Source organism: Plectropomus leopardus, chromosome 14 (assembly GCF_008729295.1).
Source record: "Plectropomus leopardus isolate mb chromosome 14, YSFRI_Pleo_2.0, whole genome shotgun sequence".
Lineage (NCBI taxonomy): Eukaryota > Metazoa > Chordata > Actinopteri > Perciformes > Serranidae > Plectropomus > Plectropomus leopardus.
Window position 1 is genome coordinate 18,587,881 of NC_056476.1, and position 23,582 is coordinate 18,611,462.

Genomic DNA, 23,582 nt, shown 5'->3' on the forward strand with positions numbered 1-23,582 from the left:
TGGTGAGTGGCGAAAAAAGAGCAAAAAATATTAAAAAAGCTGAAAAACAAGTTGCTGCCTGCCTTTGACCTAGAGTGAATAAATACTCACAAAACACAAAGAGACAAAAAAGAACCTAATATAGCATCTCAAAAAAAATGACCAAAAAAAGCAAGGCTATAGTATGGCAAAAATCTCAAAAATGACATGTCCCAAAAACAGCTGAAAAACACCTCAAACAGCTTAAAATTGCATGCTGAGACACACCATAGCATTAAAATGTACAAAAACCGCCAAAAACACTGTAATATAGCATCTCAAAAAAATGACCAAAACAGCAAGGCTATAGTATGGCAAAAATGTCAAAAATGACATTTCACAAAAACAGCTGAAAACACCTCAAAACAGCATAAAATAGCACGCAAAGACACGCCATGGCATTAAAATGTACAAAAAACGGCCCAAAACGCTGTAATATAGCATCTCAAAAAAATGACCAAAAAAGCAAGGCTATAGTATGGCAAAAATGTCAAAAAATGACATGTCCCAAAAACAGCTGTAAAAACACCTCAAAGCAGCATAAAATAGCGTGCTGAGACACACCATGGCATTAAAACCTGCAAAAATGACAAAAAACACCATAATATGGCACGTCGAAAAAATGACCAAAACAGCAAGGCTATAGTATGGCAAAAATGTCAAAAATGACATGTCCCAAAAAAACAGCTGAAAAAACACCTCAAATCAGTATAAAATAGCGTGCTGAGACACACACCATGGCATTAAAACCTGCAAAAATGACCAAAAACACCATAATATGACATGTCCAAAAAATGACCAAAAAAGCAAGGCTATAGTATGGCAAAAATGTCAAAAATGACATGTCCCAAAAACAGCTGAAAACACCTCAAAGCAGCATAAAATAGCGTGCTGAGACACGCCAAAGCATTAAAATGTACAAAAACGCCAAAAACACTGTAATATATCATCTAAAAAAAATGACCAAAACAGCAAGGCTATAGTATGGCAAAAATGTCAAAAATGACATGTCCCAAAAACAGCTGAAAACACCTCAAAGCAGCAGCATAAAATAGCGTGCTGAGACACGCCAAAGCATTAAAATGTTCAAAAACGGCCCAAAACACCATAATATGGCACGTCAAAAAAAATGACCAAAAAAGCAAGGCTATAGTATGGCAAAAAATGTCAAAAATGACATGTCCCCAAAAAAAACAGCTGAAAACACCTCAAAACAGCATAAAAATAGCGTGCTGAGACACGCCATGGCATTAAAAATGTACAAAAAACCGCCCAAAACACTGTAATATAGCATCTCAAAAAAATGACCAAAACAGCAAGGCTATAGTATGGCAAAAATGTCAAAAATGACATGTCCCAAAAACAGCTGAAAATACCTCAAAAGCAGCATAAAATAGCGTGCTGAGACACGCCATGGCATTAAAACCTGCAAAAATGACCTAAAACACCATAATATGACATGTCGAAAAAATGACCAAAAAAGCAAGGCTATAGTATGGCAAAAATCTCAAAAAATGACATGTCCCAAAAACAGCTGAAAACACTTCTAAACAGCTTAAAATGCATGCTGAGACACACCATAGCATTAAAAATGTACAAAAACAGCCCAAAAACACTGTAATATAGCATCTCAAAAAAATGACCAAAACAGCAAGGCTATAGTATGGCAAAAATGTCAAAAAATGACATGTCCCAAAAACAGCTGAAAACACCTCAAAACACCATAAAAATAGCATGCTGAGACACGCCATGGCATTTAAAATGTACAAAAACGGCCCAAAACGCTGTAATATAGCATCTCAAAAAAAATTTCCAAAACAGCAAGGCTATAGTATGGCAAAAATGTCAAAAATGACATGTCCCAAAAACAGCTGAAAACACCTCAAAACAGCATAAAATAGTGTGCTGAGACCACACGCCACTATAGCATTAAAACCTGCAAAAACGGCCCAAAACACCATAATATGGCATGTCGAAAAAATGACCAAAACAAGGCAAGGCTATAGTATGGCAAAAATGTCAAAAAATGACATGTCCCAAAAACAGCTGAAAACACCTCAAAGCAGCATAAAATAGCGTGCTGAGACAAGCCATAGCATTTAAAACCTGCAAAAATGGCCCAAAAACACCATAATATGACATGTCGAAAAAATGACCAAAAAAGCAAGGCTATAGTATGGCAAAAATGTCAAAAATGACATGTCCCAAAAAAACAGCTGAAAACACTTCTCAAAACAGCTTAAAATAGCATGCTGAGACACACCATAGCATTAAAACTGCAAAAACAGCCCAAAAACACATAATATAGCATGTCAAAAAAATTTGACCAAAACAGCAAGGCTATAGTATGGCAAAAATGTCAAAAATGACATGTCCCAAAAAACAGCTGAAAAACACCTCAAAACAGCATAAAATAGCGTGCTGAGACACGCCATAGCATTAAAATTGCAAAAAACGGCCAAAAACACCATAATAATTAGCATGTCAAAAAAATGACCAAAAAAGCAAGGCTATAGTATGGCAAAAAATGTCAAAAATGACATGTCCCAAAAACAGCTGAAAAACACCTCAAAACAGCATAAAATAGCGTGCTGAGAGACACGCCATAGCATTAAATGTGCAAAAAACGGCCAAAACGCTGTAATATAGCATGTCAAAAAAATGACCAAAAAAGCAAGGCTATAGTATGGCAAAAAAAAATGTCAAAAAATGACATGTCCAAAAAAAAAAGCTGAAAACACCTCAAAACAGTATAAAATAGCGTGCTGAGACACACGCCATGGCATTAAAAAAACCTGCAAAAATGCCAAAAAAACCATAAATATGGCATGTCGAAAAAATGACCAAAACAGCAAGGCTATAGTATGGCAAAAAAATGCCCAAAAAAAAAATGACATGTCCCAAAAAACAGCTGAAAAAACACCTCAAAACAGCATAAAATAGCGTGCTGAGACACGCCATAGCATTATAGCAAAACTTGCAAAAATGCCAAAAACACCATAATATAGCATGTCGAAAAAAAAATGACCAAAACAGCAAGGCTATAGTATGGCAAAAATGTCAAAAAATGACATGTCCCAAAAACAGCTGAAAACACCTCAAAACAGCATATAAAATAGCGTGCTGAGACCGCCATAGCATTAAAATGTGCAAAAACGGCCCAAAAACACTGTAATATAGCATGTTGAAAAAATGACCAAAAAAAAAGCAAGGCTATAGTATGGCAAAAATGTCAAAAAATGACATGTCCCAAAAACAGCTGAAAACACCTCAAAACAGCATAAAATAGCGTGCTGAGACACACCATAGCATTTAAAACCTGCAAAAATGACCAAAAACACCATAATATGACATGTCCAAAAAATGACCAAAAAAGCAAGGCTATAGTATGGCAAAAAATGTCAAAAAATGACATGTCCCAAAAACAGCTGAAAAACACCTCAAAACAGCATAAAATAGCGTGCTGAGACACGCCCATAGCATTAAAATGCAAAAACGGCAAAAAAACACCATAATATAGCATGTCAGCAAAAAAAATGACAAAAAAGCAAGGCTATAGTATGGCAAAAAAATGTCAAAAATGACATGTCCCAAAAACAGCTGAAAACACCTCAAAACAGCATAAAATAGCGTGCTGAGACACGCCATAGCATTAAAAATTGCAAAAACGGCCAAAAAACACACCATAATATAGCATGTCAAAAAAATGACCAAAAAAGCAAGGCTATAGTATGGCAAAAATGTCAAAAATGACATGTCCCAAAAACAGCTGAAAAACACCTCAAAACAGCATAAAATAGCGTGCTGAGACACGCCATAGCATTAAAACTTGCAAAAAATGCCCAAAAAACACCATAATATGGCACATGTCGAAAAAATGACAAAAAAGCAAGGCTATAGTATGGCAAAAATGTCAAAAATGACATGTCCAAAAAAAACAGCTGAAAAACACCTCAAAACAGCATAAAATAGCGTGCTGAGACACGCCATAGCATTAAAAATGCAAAAACGGCCAAAAAACACCATAATATAGCATGTCGAAAAAAATGACCAAAAAAGCAAGGCTATAGTATGGCAAAAATGTCAAAAATGACATGTCCCAAAAACAGCTGAAAACACCTCAAAACAGCATAAAATAGTGTGCTGAGACACGCCATAGCATTAAAAACTTGCAAAAAAAACGGCCAAAAACACCATAATATAGCATGTCAAAAAAATGACCAAAAAAGCAAGGCTATAGTATGGCAAAAATGTCAAAAATGACATGTCCCAAAAACAGCTGAAAACACCTCAAAACAGCATAAAAAATTGCATGCTGAGACACGCCATAGCATTAAAATGTGCAAAAACGGCCAAAAACACCATAATATAGCATGTCAAAAAAATGACCAAAAAAGCAAGGCTATAGTATGGCAAAAAAAATGTCAAAAAAATGACATTTCCCAAAAAACAGCTGAAAAAACACAAGGCTCAAAACAGCATAAAATAGCGTGCTGAGACACGCCATAGCATTAAAATTTGCAAAAAAACGGCCCAAAAACACCTGTAATATAGCATCTCAAAAAAAAATGACCGAAAAAAAAGCAAGGCTATAGTATGGCAAAAATGTCAAAAATGACATAGTCCCAAAAACAGCTGAAAACACCTCAAAACAGCATAAAATAGCGTGCTGAGACACGCCATAGCATTAAAACTTGCAAAAAATGACCAAAAACACCATAATATGACATGTCGAAAAAATGACCAAAAAAAGCAAGGCTATAGTATGGCAAAAATGTCAAAAAATGACATGTCCCAAAAAACAGCTGAAAACACCTCAAACAGCATAAAATAGCGTGCTGAGAGACACACCCATAGCATTAAAACGTACAAAAAAAAAAAAGGCAAAAAACACCATAATTTGGCATGTAAAAAAAAATGACCAAAAAAGCAAGGCTATAGTATGGCAAAAAATGTCAAAAAATGACATGTCCCAAAAACAGCTGAAAACACTTCAAAACAGCATAAAATAGCATGCTGCTGAGACACACCATAGCATTAAAAACTTGCAAAAACGCCAAAAAAACACTGTAATATAGCATGTCAAAAAAATGACCCAAAAAGCAAGGCTATAGTATGGCAAAAATGTCAAAAAATGACATGTCCCAAAAAACAGCTGAAAACACCTCAAAACAGCATAAAATAGCGTGCTGAGACACGCCATAGCATTAAAACTTGCAAAAATGACAAAAAAACACCATAATATAGCATGTCGAAAAAATGACCAAAACAGCAAGGCTATAGTATGGCAAAAATGTCAAAAATGACATGTCCCAAAAACAGCTGAAAACACCTCAAAACAGCATAAAATAGCGTGCTGAGACACGCCATAGCATTAAAATGTTGCAAAAACGGCCCAAAACGCTGTAATAATAGCATCTCGAAAAAATGACCGAAAAAAGCAAGGCTATAGTATGGCAAAAATGTCAAAAATGACATGTCCCAAAAACAGCTGAAAACACCTCAAAACAGCATAAAATAGCGTGCTGAGACACACCATAGCATTAAAATGTTGCAAAAACGGCCCAAAAAACACCATAATATGAGCATGTCAAAAAAATGACCAAAAAAGCAAGGCTATAGTATGGCAAAAATGTCAAAAAATGACATGTCCCAAAAAAAACAGCTGAAAACACCTCAAAACAGCATAAAAATAGCGTGCTGAGACACACCATAGCATTTTAAAACGTGCAAAAAGGCCAAAAAAACACCATAATTTGGCATGTCGAAAAAATGACCAAAAAAGCAAGGCTATAGTATGGCAAAAAATGTCAAAAATGACATGTCCAAAAAAACAGCTGAAAACACACTCAAAACAGCATAAAATAGCGTGCTGAGACACACCATAGCATTAAAATGTTGCAAAAAAACCGCCAAAAAACATAATATAGCATGTCAAAAAAATGACCAAAAAAGCAAGGCTATAGTATGGCAAAAATGTCAAAAAATGACATGTCCCAAAAAAAACAGCTGAAAACACCTCAAAACAGCATAAAAAAGCGTGCTGAGACACGCCATAGCATTAAAAGTGCACAAAAAAATGACCAAAAACACCATAATATGAGCATGTCAAAAAAATGACCAAAAAAAGCAAGGCTATAGTATGGCAAAAATGTCAAAAAATGACATGTCCCAAAAACAGCTGAAAACACCTCAAAACAGCATAAAATAGCGTGCTGAGACACGCCATAGCATTAAAATTGCAAAAACGGCCAAAAACACCATAATATAGCATGTCAAAAAAATGACCAAAAAAGCAAGGCTATAGTATGGCAAAAATGTCAAAAATGACATTTCCAAAAAACAGCTGAAAACACCTCAAAAAACAGCATAAAATAGCACGTGCTGAGACACGCCATAGCATTAAAATGCAAAAACGGCCAAAAACACCATAATATAGCATGTCTCAAAAAAATGACCAAAAAAGCAAGGCTATAGTATGGCAAAAATGTCAAAAATGACATGTCCCAAAAACAGCTGAAAACACCTCAAAACAGCATAAAATAGCGTGCTGAACACACGCCATAGCATTAAAAATGTTGCAAAAATGACCTAAAACACCATAATATAGACATGTCGAAAAAAATGACCAAAAAAGCAAGGCTATAGTATGGCAAAAATGTCAAAAAATGACATGTCCAAAAAACAGCTGAAAACACCTCAAAACAGCATAAAAATAGCGTGCTGAGAGACACACCATAGCATTAAAACGTTGCAAAAAAGGCCAAAAAAACACCATAATTTAGCATGTCGAAAAAATGACCAAAAAAGCAAGGCTATAGTATGGCAAAAAATGTCAAAAAAATGACATGTCCCAAAAACAGCTGAAAACACTTCAAAACAGCTTAAAATTGCATGCTGAGACACGCCATAGCATTAAAATGTTGCAAAAAACGCCAAAAACACCATAATATAGCATGTCAAAAAAATGACCAAAAAAGCAAGGCTATAGTATGGCAAAAATGTCAAAAATGACATGTCCAAAAACAGCTGAAAACACCTCAAAAAACAGCATAAAATAGCGTGCTGAGACACGCCATAGCATTAAAATGTGCAAAAACGGCCCAAAAACACCATAATATAGCATGTCTCAAAAAAATGACCAAAACAGCAAGGCTATAGTATGGCAAAAATGTCAAAAATGACATGTCCCAAAAACAGCTGAAAACACCTCAAAAAGCAGCATAAAATAGCGTGCTGAGACACGCCATAGCATTAAAACCTGCAAAAATGACCAAAAACACCATAAATGAGCATGTCCAAAAAATGACCAAAAAAGCAAGGCTATAGTATGGCAAAAATGTCAAAAATGACATGTCCCAAAAACAGCTGAAAACACCTCAAAACAGCATAAAATAGCGTGCTGAGACACGCCATAGCATTAAAATGTGCAAAAACGGCCAAAAAAACACATAATATAGCATCTAAAAAAATGACCAAAAAGCAAGGCTATAGTATGGCAAAAATGTCAAAAAATGACATGTCCCAAAAACAGCTGAAAACACCTCAAAACAGCATAAAATAGCGTGCTGAGACACGCCATAGCATTAAAATGTGCAAAAAACGGCCCAAAAACACCATAATATGGCATGTCAAAAAAATGACCAAAAAAGCAAGGCTATAGTATGGCAAAAAATGTCAAAAAATGACATGTCCCAAAAACAGCTGAAAACACCTCAAAACAGCATAAAATAGCGTGCTGAGACACGCCATAGCATTAAAATGCAAAAAACGGCCAAAAACACCATAATATAGCATGTCGAAAAAATGACCAAAAAAGCAAGGCTATAGTATGGCAAAAATGTCAAAAATGACATGTCCCAAAAACAGCTGAAAACACCTCAAAACAGCATAAAATAGCATGCTGAGACACGCCATAGCATTAAAACTTGCAAAAAACGGCCCAAAAAACACTGTAATATAGCATGTCGAAAAAATGACCAAAAAAGCAAGGCTATAGTATGGCAAAAATGTCAAAAATGACATGTCCCAAAAACAGCTGAAAACACCTCAAAACAGCATAAAATAGCGTGCTGAGACACGCCATAGCATTAAAACCTGCAAAAATGCGGCCAAAAAAACACCATAATATAGCATGTCGAAAAAAATGACCAAAAAAGCAAGGCTATAGTATGGCAAAAATGTCAAAAATGACATGTCCCAAAAACAGCTGAAAACACCTCAAAGCAGCATAAAATAGCGTGCTGAGACACGCCATAGCATTAAAACGTGCAAAAATGGCCAAAAACACCATAATATAGCATGTCGAAAAAAATGACCAAAAAAGCAAGGCTATAGTATGGCAAAAATGTCAAAAATGACATGTCCCAAAAACAGCTGAAAACACCTCAAAACAGCATAAAATAGCGTGCTGAGACACGCCATAGCATTAAAACCTGCAAAAACAGCCAAAAACACCATAATATAGCATCTCAAAAAAATGACCAAAAAAGCAAGGCTATAGTATGGCAAAAATGTCAAAAAATGACATGTCCCAAAAACAGCTGAAAACACCTCAAAACAGCATAAAATAGCGTGCTGAGACACGCCATAGCATTAAAATGTTGCAAAAACGGCCAAAAAACACCAATATAGCATGTCGAAAAAATGACCAAAAAAGCAAGGCTATAGTATGGCAAAAATGTCAAAAATGACATGTCCCAAAAACAGCTGAAACACCTCAAAACAGCATAAAATAGCGTGCTGAGACACGCCATAGCATTAAAATTGCAAAAAATGTACAAAAAAAAACCATAATATAGCATGTCAAAAAAATGACCAAAAAAGCAAGGCTATAGTATGGCAAAAATGTCAAAAAATGACATGTCCCAAAAACAGCTGAAAAACACCTCAAAACAGCATAAAATAGCGTGCTGAGACACGCCATAGCATTTAAAACCTGCAAAAAATGGCCAAAAAACACCATAATATGCATGTCGAAAAAAAAATGACCAAAAAAGCAAGGCTATAGTATGGCAAAAATGTCAAAAATGACATGTCCCAAAAACAGCTGAAAACACCTCAAAACAGCATAAAATAGCGTGCTGAGACACGCCATAGCATTAAAAATGCAAAAACGGCCAAAAACACCATAATATAGCATGTCGAAAAAAAATGACCAAAAAAGCAAGGCTATAGTATGGCAAAAATGTCAAAAAAATGACATGTCCCAAAAAACAGCTGAAAACACCTCAAAACAGCATAAAATAGCGTGCTGAGACACGCCATAGCATTAAAATGTGCAAAAAAATGCCCAAAAAACACCATAATATAGCATGTCAAAAAAATGACCAAAAAAGCAAGGCTATAGTATGGCAAAAATGTCAAAAATGACATGTCCCAAAAACAGCTGAAAACACCTCAAAACAGCATAAAATAGCGTGCTGAGACACGCCATAGCATTAAAAACTTGCAAAAACGGCCAAAAAAAACACCATAATATAGCATGTCAAAAAAAAATGACCAAAAAAGCAAGGCTATAGTATGGCAAAAAATGTCAAAAAATGACATGTCCCAAAAACAGCTGAAAACACCTCAAAACAGCATAAAATAGCGTGCTGAGACACGCCATAGCATTAAAATTACAAAAACGGCCAAAAAACACATAATATAGCATGTCAAAAAAATGACCAAAAAAGCAAGGCTATAGTATGGCAAAAATGTCAAAAAATGACATGTCCCAAAAACAGCTGAAAACACCTCAAAACAGCATAAAATAGCGTGCTGAGACACGCCATAGCATTAAAACTTGCAAAAACGGCCAAAAAAAACACCATAATATAGGCATGTCAAAAAAATGACCAAAAAAGCAAGGCTATAGTATGGCAAAAATGTCAAAAAATGACATGTCCCAAAAACAGCTGAAAACACCTCAAAACAGCATAAAATATGTGCTGAGACACACCATAGCATTAAAACTTGCAAAAACGGCCAAAAACACATAATATAGCAATCTCGAAAAAATGACCAAAAAAGCAAGGCTATAGTATGGCAAAAATGTCAAAAATGACATGTCCCAAAAACAGCTGAAAACACCTCAAAACAGCATAAAATAGCGTGCTGAGACACGCCATAGCATAAAAACCTGCAAAAAACGGCCCAAAAACACCATAATATAGCATGTCAAAAAAAATGACCAAAAAAGCAAGGCTATAGTATGGCAAAAATGTCAAAAATGACATGTCCCAAAAACAGCTGAAAACACTTCAAAACAGCATAAAAAATAGCATGCTGAGACACACCATAGCATTAAAACCTTGCAAAAACGGCCCAAAAACACTGTAATATAGCATGTCAAAAAAAATGACCAAAAAAGCAAGGCTATAGTATGGCAAAAATGTCAAAAATGACATGTCCCAAAAACAGCTGAAAAACCTCACCTCAAAACAGCATAAAATAGCGTGCTGAGACACGCCATAGCATTAAAATGTACAAAAACGGCCAAAACACCACATAATATAGCATGTCAAAAAAAATGACCAAAAAAGCAAGGCTATAGTATGGCAAAAATGTCAAAAATGACATGTCCCAAAAACAGCTGAAAACACCTCAAAACAGCATAAAATAGCGTGCTGAGACACGCCATAGCATTAAAAATGTGCAAAAACGGCCCAAAAACACCATAATATAGCACATGTCAAAAAAATGACCAAAAAAGCAAGGCTATAGTATGGCAAAAATGTCAAAAAATGACATGTCCCAAAAACAGCTGAAAACACCTCAAAACAGCATAAAATAGCGTGCTGAGACACACCATAGCATTAAAACTGCAAAAAAATGACAAAAAACACCATAATATAGCATGTCGAAAAAATGACCAAAAAAGCAAGGCTATAGTATGGCAAAAATGTCAAAAAATGACATGTCCCAAAAACAGCTGAAAACACCTCAAAACAGCATAAAATAGCATGCTGAGACACGCCATAGCATTAAAATGTACAAAAACCGGCCAAAAACACCATAATATAGCATCTTGAAAAAATGACCAAAAAAGCAAGGCTATAGTATGGCAAAAATGTCAAAAATGACATGTCCCAAAAACAGCTGAAAACACCTCAAAACAGCATAAAAAATAGCGTGCTGAGAGACACGCCATAGCATTAAAACTGCAAAAAAACAGCCCAAAAACACCATAATATGACATGTCAAAAAAAATGACCAAAAAGCAAGGCTATAGTATGGCAAAAATGTCAAAAATGACATGTCCCAAAAACAGCTGAAAACACCTCAAAACAGCATAAAATATAGCGCCATAGCATTAAAACTTGCAAAAACGCCAAAAAACACATAATATAGCATGTCAAAAAAATGACCAAAACAGCAAGGCTATAGTATGGCAAAAATGTCAAAAAATGACATGTCCCAAAAACAGCTGAAAAACACCTCAAAACAGCATAAAATAGCACCTACACGCCATAGCATTAAAATGTGCAAAAACGGCCAAAAACAAAAAAATGTGACAAAAAAGCAAGGCTATAGTATGGCAAAAATGTCAAAAATGACATGTCCCAAAAACAGCTGAAAACACCTCAAAAACAGCATAAAATAGCGTGCTGAGACACGCCATAGCATTAAAATGCAAAAATGCCAAAAACACCATAATATAGCATGTCAAAAAAAATGACCAAAAAAGCAAGGCTATAGTATGGCAAAAATGTCAAAAAATGACATGTCCCAAAAAACAGCTGAAAAAAACACCTCAAAACAGCATAAAATAGCGTGCTGAGACACGCCATAGCATTAAAAACTTGCAAAAAACGGCCAAAAAACACCATAAATATGGCAGCATGTCGAAAAAATGACCAAAAAGCAAGGCTATAGTATGGCAAAAATGTCAAAAAATGACATGTCCCAAAAACAGCTGAAAACACCTCAAAAAAGCATATAAAATAGCGTGCTGAGACACGCCATAGCATTAAAACTTGCAAAAATGGCCAAAAACACCATAATATAGCATGTCAAAAAAATGACCAAAAAAGCAAGGCTATAGTATGGCAAAAATGTCAAAAATGACCCATGTCCCAAAAACAGCTGAAAAACACCTCAAAAAACAGCATAAAATAGTGTGCTGAGACACGCCATAGCATTAAAACTTGCAAAAAACGGCCAAAAACACATAAAAATAGCATGTCTCAAAAAAATGACCAAAAAAGCAAGGCTATAGTATGGCAAAAATGTCAAAAAAATGACATGTCCCAAAAACAGCTGAAAACACCTCAAAACAGCATAAAAATAGCGTGCTGAGACACGCCATAGCATTAAAATGTACAAAAAAATGGCCAAAAAAACACATAAATAGCACATGTCAAAAAAATGACCAAAAAAAAGCAAGGCTATAGTATGGCAAAAATGTCAAAAAATGACATGTCCCAAAAACAGCTGAAAACACCTCAAAACAGCATAAAATAGCGTGCTGAGACACGCCATAGCATTAAAATGCAAAAACGGCCAAAAAAACCATAATATAGCATGTCAAAAAAATGACCAAAAAAGCAAGGCTATAGTATGGCAAAAATGTCAAAAAATGACATGTCCCAAAAACAGCTGAAAAACACCTCAAAAAAAGCATAAAAAATAGCGTGCTGAGACACACCATAGCATTCGAAAAAAAAAGTTGCAAAAATGACCAAAAACACCACCATAATATGCATGTCATTAAAAAAATGACCAAAAAAGCAAGGCTATAGTATGGCAAAAAAAAAATGTCAAAAAATGACATGTCCAAAAAACAGCTGAAAACACCTCAAAACAGCATAAAATAGCGTGCTGAGACACACCATAGCATTAAAATGTTGCAAAAACGGCCAAAAAACACCATAATATAGCATAGCATGTCAAAAAAAAATGACCAAAAAAGCAAGGCTATAGTATGGCAAAAAATGTCAAAAAATGACATGTCCCAAAAACAGCTGAAAACACCTTCAAAACAGCTTAAAATTGCATGCTGAGACACACCATAGCATTAAAATGTACAAAAAACGGCCCAAAAACACCATAATATAGCATCTTGAAAAAAATGACCAAAAAAGCAAGGCTATAGTATGGCAAAAATGTCAAAAATGACATGTCCCAAAAACAGCTGAAAACACCTCAAAAGCAGCATAAAATAGCGTGCTGAGATACGCCATGGCATTAAAACCTGCAAAAATGACCAAAAACACCATAATATGACATGTCAAAAAAAATGACCAAAAAAAGCAAGGCTATAGTATGGCAAAAATGTCAAAAATGACATGTCCCAAAAACAGCTGAAAACACCTCAAAACAGCATAAAAATAGCGTGCTGAGACACGCCAAAGCATTAAAATGTACAAAAAAAACGGCCAAAAACACTGTAATATAGCATCTCAAAAAAATGACCAAAAAGCAAGGCTATAGTATGGCAAAAATGTCAAAAATGACATTTCACAAAAACAGCTGAAAACACTCAAAAGCAGCATAAAATAGCACGCTGAGAGACACGCCATGTTAAAATTTAAAATGTGCAAAAACGCCCAAAACGCTGTAATATAGCATCTCAAAAAAATGACAAAAACAGCAAGGCTATAGTATGGCAAAAATGTCAAAAAATGACATGTCCAAAAAAACAGCTGAAAACACCTCAAAACAGCATAAAATAGCGATTGAGACACACCATAGCATTAAAACCTGCAAAAATGACCAAAAAACACCATAATATGACATGTCGAAAAAAATGACCAAAAAAGCAAGGCTATAGTATGGCAAAAATGTCAAAAAATGACATGTCCAAAAAACAGCTGAAAACACCTCAAAAAGCAGCATAAAATAGCGTGCTGAGACACACCAGAGCATTAAAACGTACAAAAAAGGCCCAAAAACACCATAATTTGGCATGTCGAAAAAATGACCAAAAAAGCAAGGCTATAGTATGGCAAAAAATGTCAAAAAATGACATGTCCCAAAAACAGCTGAAAACACTTCAAAACAGCTTAAAATTGCATGCTGAGACACACCATAGCATTAAAATGTACAAAAACCGCCCAAAAACACTGTAATATAGCATCTCAAAAAAATGACCAAAAAAGCAAGGCTATAGTATGGCAAAAATGTCAAAAATGACATTTCCCAAAAACAGCTGAAAACACACCTCAAAACAGCATAAAATAGCGTGCTGAGACACACGCCATAGCATTAAAAATGTACAAAAAAACGGCCCAAAAAACGCTGTAATATAGCATCTCAAAAAAAAAATGACCAAAACAGCAAGGCTATAGTATGGCAAAAATGTCAAAAATGACATGTCCCAAAAACAGCTGAAAACACCTCAAAGCAGCATAAAATAGCGTGCTGAGACACGCCAAAGCATTAAAACCTGCAAAAATGACCAAAAAACACCATAATAATATGACATGTCAAAAAAATGACCAAAAAAGCAAGGCTATAGTATGGCAAAAAAATGTCAAAAATGACATGTCCCAAAAACAGCTGAAAACACCTCAAAAGCAGCATAAAATAGCGTGCTGAGACACACCATAGCATTTAAAATTTACAAAAACCGCCAAAAACACTGTAATATATCATCATGTCGAAAAAAAATGACCAAAACAGCAAGGCTATAGTATGGCAAAAATTGTCAAAAAATGACATGTCCCAAAAACAGCTGAAAACACCTCAAAACAGCATAAAATAGCGTGCTGAGACACGCCAAAGCATTAAAATGTACAAAAACGGCCCAAAACACCATAATATGGCACGTCAAAAAAATGACCAAAAAAGCAAGGCTATAGTATGGCAAAAATGTCAAAAAATGACATGTCCCAAAAACAGCTGAAAACACCTCAAAACAGCATAAAAATAGTGTGCTGCTGAGACACACTATAGCATTAAAACCTGCAAAAACGGCCCAAAAACACCATAATATGGCACGTCGAAAAAATGACCAAAACAGCGCAAGGCTATAGTATGGCAAAAATGTCAAAAATGACATGTCCCAAAAACAGCTGAAAACACCTCAAAGCAGCATAAAATAGCGTGCTGAGACAAGCCATAGCATTAAAACCTGCAAAAAATGACCAAAAAACACCATAATATGACATGTCGAAAAAATGACCAAAAAAGCAAGGCTATAGTATGGCAAAAAATGTCAAAAATGACATGTCCCAAAAACAGCTGAAAACACTTCAAAACAGCTTAAAATTGCATGCTGAGACACACCATAGCATTAAAACCTGCAAAAACAGCCAAAAAAACACTGTAATATAGCATGTCAAAAAAATGACCAAAACAGCAAGGCTATAGTATGGCAAAAATGTCAAAAATGACATGTCCCAAAAACAGCTGAAAACACCTCAAAACAGCTTAAAAATTGCATGCTGAGACACACCATAGCATTAAAATGTACAAAAAACGGCCAAAAAACACTGTAATATAGCATCTCAAAAAAATGACCAAAAACAGCAAGGCTATAGTATGGCAAAAAATGTCAAAAATGACATGTCCCAAAAACAGCTGAAAACACTTCAAAACAGCTTAAAATTGCATGCTGAGACACACCATAGCATTAAAATGTACAAAAACCGCCCAAAAACACTGTAATATAGCATGTTGAAAAAATGACCAAAAAAGCAAGGCTATATAGTATGGCAAAAATGTCAAAAATGACATGTCCCAAAAACAGCTGAAAACACCTCAAAGCAGCATAAAATAGCACGCTGAGATACGCCATAGCATTAAAACCTGCAAAAATGACCTAAAACACCATAATATGACATGTCCAAAAAATGACCAAAACAGCAAGGCTATAGTATGGCAAAAATGTCAAAAATGACATGTCCCAAAAACAGCTGAAAACACCTCAAAGCAGCATAAAATAGCGTGCTGAGACACGCCAAAGCATTAAAATGTACAAAAACGGCCAAAAACACTGTAATATAGCATCTCAAAAAAATGACCAAAACAGCAAGGCTATAGTATGGCAAAAATGTCAAAAATGACATTTCCCAAAAACAGCTGAAAACACCTCAAAAGCAGCATAAAATAGCACGCTGAGATACGCCATGGCATTAAAATGTACAAAAACGGCCCAAAACGCTGTAATATAGCATGTCAAAAAAATGACCGAAACAGCAAGGCTATAGTATGGCAAAAATGTCAAAAATGACATGTCCCAAAAACAGCTGAAAACACCTCAAAACAGCATAAAATAGCGATTGAGACACACCATGGCATTAAAACCTGCAAAAATGACCAAAAACACCATAAATATGACATGTCGAAAAAATGACCAAAAAAGCAAGGCTATAGTATGGCAAAAATGTCAAAAAATGACATGTCCAAAAAACAGCTGAAAACACCTCAAAGCAGCATAAAATAGCGTGCTGAGACACACCAGAGCATTAAAACGTACAAAAAAGGCCAAAAACACCATAATTTGGCACGTCGAAAAAATGACCAAAAAAGCAAGGCTATAGTATGGCAAAAAATGTCAAAAATGACATGTCCCAAAAACAGCTGAAAACACTTCAAAACAGCTTAAAATTGCATGCTGAGACACACCATAGCATTAAAATGTACAAAAACCGCCAAAAAAAACACTGTAAATATAGCATCTCAAAAAAATGACCAAAAAAGCAAGGCTATAGTATGGCAAAAATGTCAAAAAATGACATTTCACAAAAACAGCTGAAAACACCTCAAAACAGCATAAAATAGCACGCTGAGACACGCCATGGCATTAAAATGTACAAAAACGGCCAAAAACGCTGTAATATAGCATCTCAAAAAAATGACCAAAACAGCAAGGCTATAGTATGGCAAAAATGTCAAAAATGACATGTCCCAAAAACAGCTGAAAACACCTCAAAGCAGCATAAAATAGCGTGCTGAGACACGCCAAAGCATTAAAACCTGCAAAAATGACCTAAAACACCATATGACATGTCCAAAAAAATGACCAAAAAAGCAAGGCTATAGTATGGCAAAAATGTCAAAAATGACATGTCCCAAAAACAGCTGAAAACACCTCAAAGCAGCATAAAATAGCGTGCTGAGACACACCATAGCATTAAAATGTACAAAAACCGCCCAAAAAAACACTGTAATATATCATCTAAAAAAAAATGACCAAAACAGCAAGGCTATAGTATGGCAAAATTGTCAAAAATGACATGTCCCAAAAACAGCTGAAAACACCTCAAAACAGCATAAAATAGCACGCTGAGACACGCCAAAGCATTAAAATGTACAAAAACGGCCCAAAACACCATAATATGGCACGTCAAAAAAATGACCAAAAAAGCAAGGCTATAGTATGGCAAAAATGTCAAAAATGACATGTCCCAAAAACAGCTGAAAAAACACCTCAAAACAGCATAAAATAGTGTGCTGAGACACACTATAGCATTAAAACCTGCAAAAACGGCCAAAAAACACCATAAATATGGCACGTCGAAAAAAAATGACCAAAACAGCGAGGCTATAGTATGGCAAAAATGTCAAAAATGACATGTCCCAAAAACAGCTGAAAACACCTCAAAGCAGCATAAAATAGCGTGCTGAGACAAGCCATAGCATTAAAACCTGCAAAAAATGACCTAAAACACCATAATATGACATGTCGAAAAAATGACCAAAAAAGCAAGGCTATAGTATGGCAAAAATGTCAAAAATGACATGTCCCCAAAAACAGCTGAAAACACTTCTAAACAGCTTAAAATTGCATGCTGAGACACACCATAGCATTAAAACCTGCAAAAAACAGCCCAAAACACTGTAATATAGCATCTCAAAAAAAATTTCCAAAACAGCAAGGCTATAGTATGGCAAAAATGTCAAAAATGACATGTCCCAAAAACAGCTGAAAACACCTCAAAACAGCTTAAAATTGCATGCTGAGACACACCATAGCATTAAAATGTACAAAAACGGCCAAAAACACTGTAATATAGCATCTCAAAAAAATGACCAAAAAAACAGCAAGGCTATAGTATGGCAAAAATGTCAAAAATGACATTTCACAAAAACAGCTGAAAACACCTTAAAAACAGCATAAAATAGCACGCAAAGACACGCCATGGCATTAAAATGTACAAAAATGACAAAAAACACCATAATATGGCATGTCGAAAAAATGACCAAAACAGCAAGGCTATAGTATGGCAAAAATGTCAAAAATGACATGTCCCAAAAAAACAGCTGAAAACACCTCAAAACAGCATAAAATAGTGTGCTGAGACACACTATAGCATTAAAACCTGCAAAAACGGCCCAAAACACCATAATATGGCACGTCGAAAAAATGACCAAAACAGCAAGGCTATAGTATGGCAAAAAATGTCAAAAATGACATGTCCCAAAAACAGCTGAAAACACCTCAAAGCAGCATAAAATAGCGTGCTGAGACAAGCCATAGCATTAAAACCTGCAAAAATGACCTAAAAACACCATAATATGACATGTCGAAAAAATGACCAAAAAAGCAAGGCTATAGTATGGCAAAAATGTGTCAAAAATGACATGTCCCAAAAACAGCTGAAAACACTTCTAAACAGCTTAAAATTGCATGCTGAGACACACCATAGCATTAAAACCTGCAAAAACAGCCCAAAACACTGTAATATAGCATCTCAAAAAAATTTCCAAAACAGCAAGGCTATAGTATGGCAAAAATGTCAAAAATGACATGTCCCAAAAACAGCTGAAAACACCTCAAAACAGCTTAAAATTGCATGCTGAGACACACCATAGCATTAAAATGTACAAAAACGGCCAAAAACACTGTAATATAGCATCTCAAAAAAATGACCAAAACAGCAAGGCTATAGTATGGCAAAAATGTCAAAAATGACATTTCACAAAAACAGCTGAAAACACCTCAAAACAGCATAAAATAGCGGTTGAGACACACCATGGCATTAAAACCTGCAAAAAAATGACCCAAAACACCATAATTTGGCACGTCGAAAAAATGACCAAAAAAGCAAGGCTATAGTATGGCAAAAAAATGTCAAAAATGACATGTCCCAAAAACAGCTGAAAACACTTCAAAACAGCTTAAAATTGCATGCTGAGACACACCATAGCATTAAAATGTACAAAAACCGCCCAAAACACTGTAATATAGCATCTCAAAAAAATGACCAAAAAAGCAAGGCTATAGTATGGCAAAAATGTCAAAAATGACATGTCCCAAAAACAGCTGAAAACACCTCAAAACAGCATAAAATAGCACGCTGAGACACGCCATGGCATTAAAATGTACAAAAACGGCCCAAAACGCTGTAATATAGCATCTCAAAAAAATGACCAAAACAGCAAGGCTATAGTATGGCAAAAATGTCAAAAATGACATGTCCCAAAAACAGCTGAAAACACCTCAAAACAGCATAAAATAGTGTGCTGAGACACACTATAGCATTAAAACCTGCAAAAACGGCCCAAAACACCATAATATGGCACGTCGAAAAAATGACCAAAACAGCAAGGCTATAGTATGGCAAAAATGTCAAAAATGACATGTCCCAAAAACAGCTGAAAACACCTCAAAGCAGCATAAAATAGCGTGCTGAGACATGCCATGGCATTAAAACCTGCAAAAAATGACCTAAAACACCATAATATGACATGTCGAAAAAATGACCAAAAAAGCAAGGCTATAGTATGGCAAAAATGTCAAAAATGACATGTCCCAAAAACAGCTGAAAAAACACCTCAAAACAGCTTAAAATTGCATGCTGAGACACACCATAGCATTAAAATGTACAAAAACGGCCCAAAACACTGTAATATAGCATCTCAAAAAAATGACCAAAACAGCAAGGCAAGGCTATAGTATGGCAAAAATGTCAAAAATGACATGTCCCAAAAACAGCTGAAAACACACCTCAAAGCAGCATAAAATAGCGTGCTGAGACACGCCAAAGCATTAAAATGTACAAAAACGGCCCAAAACACTATGATATAGCTTCTCAAAAAAATGACCAAAAAAGCAAGGCTATAGTATGGCAAAAAAATGTCAAAAAAAAGACACGTCCCAAGAACAGGTAAAAACACCTCAAAACAGCTTAAAATTGCATGCTGAGACACACCATGGCATTAAAACGTGCAATAATGGCCTAAAACACTGTAATATAGCATCTCGAAAAAATGTGCAACAAGCAGGGCTATAGTATGGCAAAAATGTCAAAAAATGACACGTCCCAAGAAAAGCTAAAAACACCTCAAAACAGCATAAAAAACATAAAATAGCGTGCTGAGACACACCATAGCATTAAAATGTACAAAAACCACCCAAAACAACATAATATGGCACGTCAAAAAAATGACCAAAAAAGCAAGGCTATAGTATGGCAAAAATGTCAAAAAATGACATGTCCCAAAAACAGCTGAAAACACCTCAAATCAACACAAAATAGCGTGCTGAGACACGCCATAGTATTAAAACGTACAAAAACAGCCCAAAACACCATGACATGGCACGTCGAAAAAATGACGTAAACAGCAAGGCTATATAGTATGGCAAAAATGTCAAAAAATGACACGTCCCAAGAACAGCTAAAAACACCTCAAAAACAGCTTAAAATTGCATGCTGAGACACACCATAGCATTAAAACGTACAAAAACCGCCCAAAACACCATAATATGGCACGTCGAAAAAATGACCAAAAAAGCAAGGCTATAGTATGGCAAAAATATCAAAAAATTACATGTCCCAAAAACAGCTGAAAACAGCAGAAAATAGCATGCCGAGACACGCCATTGCACAGAATGTTACAACTCGGCCAACAACACCATAATATGGCATGTTGAATAAATGTTGTCCAAAACATAATGAAAAAATAAATAGTAAAGGATGTTCACCACAATAACATAAAAAACTCATAGCATAGTGTGTCATTTAATAAATCATAAAAGACAGTATAGTATGTTTTCACAAATATGTAAGTCATACTATAGTATGTCGTTAAAAGTATCAAAAAAAAGTCATAGTGTATGATGTCTTCAGATATATCTTAAAAAAGTCGATAGAGTGAGTCCCAAAAAATATCACAAAAATCACAGTATGAAGTTTAAATTGTCCTAAAAAAGAATACAGTAAAGTATGTCATTTAAAATATCATGAAAAAAATACATATAATATAGTATGCTGTCAACCGGGCGCCCCATATCTGAAGGCTGTGTCAAAAAAGTGACATAAAAAGTCATAGTATAGTAAGTCATAAAAAAAATCATAGGCTACTATGTTATAAAAAGTCATAATGTCACATGTCTAAAAATTCTATGTCATAGAGGTGAATGTCATCATATACCTAAAAAGGCCATCAGTCACCAAATCATGCTGATGAGCTGTTGTGCTGCTAAAAATTTCTATTTCTTCCAACAATTTACTAAAATGTGTACAACATAAAAACGAGCTCAGAACTGGTGAGTAGCTTGAATCTGTTCTTACTTTAGCCAGTTAGCATGCTAGCATTTTCTCATTAGTTTCAGGTCTTAGACAGACATTGTGGCTAAAAGCATCTCATTGGTTCTGCTCTAAAATATGCACAAAAGAGCAGCGAGAGAGAAAATTACCTAAAGCCATTCAGACCTCTCAACTGAGGTTTGCCTCTGACGCACAACACAGCACCACTTCAAAGTTGAGGATCTTGCAGCAGAATGATCTTATTAACCAAGCACCTTCTGAATGTCATTTCACACAGATTAAAAAAAGAAGTGTGTTTTAATGAAGTGCAATATAATTTTAACTGTGAGTCTCTCGAATTAGTAGTAGCTGGGTCATGACTGGGCTGCTGCTCTCATTGATGCCCTCAAATAAGCCTCACCTGACGGGCAGTAAAAGAGCACGCAGGGCCTTCAATCACCAGCAAGTGAGCAGTGGACAGGTCTCTGTCCTCCAGCCTGCAACTACAGGTATTAATAGACACAAAAAGAGGACAGATAGAGACTTATACTTGTCAACTAATTTGTGGTTTTTTTTTTTTGGGGGGGGGGGGGGGGGCTCCTGTGGAGGGGTCCTTAAAGAAGCCTGGCATGAAAATTCAAGTTTTGTCTGCAGTTTTTTTAATTTCTAAATAATTGGTACCATAACTGAAATAAAATTGGCTGAATATAAAGACTGAACTTTTTATTGTAAAAATTGTGGAATGTCTCTGAGGCCACTAGTGATTTTCTTTTTGAATAACTTTGCCAACTTACTTAAAAAGAAAATCATTAGTTCAAGTGACAGACGTGGATCAAGAGAGGAAGGGGTGGGCGCTAATGCATAGTGCACAGAGTCAGTGTCACTGTTAAGAACTTACTAGTTACATTTAATGGAGTTAGGTAACTAAATTACAAAACAAAACTAATTATAATCTGTAACAGATAATGAGAAATAATATGTAATTAAATTACAGGTACTAATTAAAATGTTGATAATTGCACAGGGGTTACACCTAAATATTTATCTTTTTCGGTTAAAAGTTTAGATGTGGAATGTAACATTCATTCTGTTGCTTTGCATCGTTTTGCCGTGCAGTTATGCCTTCTTTTAGCATTGCTTATTTCTGGACATTTTTTTTGAGCTTCATTGTCCAATTTAAAAAATATGTTAGGAGAGAAATATAAAAATATGATAAAATATAATAAAATACATTAATTTGATGAAGTAGATAAAATAGTTACATATTACTTTTCCCTACTTGGGTAACTAATAATCAAACCAGATGGCCCTAGATGTAAATATGACATCTAGATAAGTTAGCAAGACGTTAAGCTTTGATTGAAATAAAAATCAGGTATTTTAAATGTCCAACAACGATAGAATTTCTTGTCGTGATATTAACATTTTGCAGACATTGTTTACACAGTTACTTAAACACACAACTTAAAATAAAAAATATATTGAGGTCGTCTATCTTCAGTATTCTTCATCAAAGTGACAGCAGTGTTAGACATTGTCATGACGTTAAATTTACAACCAAATATCAACTTTTAATGATATTGTTAGCCAACTGTGCTGTACCCTTTTACATCTCAAAGTGACCCCCCCAAAACTCTTTGCAGTGTGGGACTCACACTGGTCTGGTCTTGGCCATGACTTGGTCTCAGTTTATGTGGTCCTCACCACCAACGCTGGTAGACTGTAACAATATTTCAGAATATATCAGTTATTTCCTTTCTAGTTAATCTAGATCAATATGAGGTGAATCAAACAAATGAATTCAATTTATCAACCGCTCAGTTCTCAAAAATAACGCGAAAAACATTCAAACCCCCAACGTGCTTGTACCATCCTCACCACTCAAGCTCATCACCTTTAAAAGACACAGCCTTAAATAATCAAAGTTGTTTGTGTTGACACCCAGGCTGATGTTTGTTGCTCAGTAATATATTGCATCAGCAGCGCAGAGCAGTTGTCTGTGCTCTGCACCTGCACCAACCATTCAGCCTGAGGTCTATAAATCCTCCAGCGCTGCAAGGAATCACAGAGCTGAAATGTTCCACGGCTGCTCCCTGGACCCTGGGTCTGCCTCCTCTGTCACCTTACACCATGTGAACTCTCAGATATGTGTTTTTGTTAGTG

At 35.4% G+C, this 23,582-nt stretch overlaps 1 long non-coding RNA gene across 1 annotated transcript in view; it reads right to left on the reverse strand.

The window, feature by feature from the left end:
- LOC121954051 overlaps positions 1-23,582 on the reverse strand; it is a 70,188-nt gene that overhangs the window by 15,530 nt on the left and 31,076 nt on the right. The window lies entirely within an intron of this gene.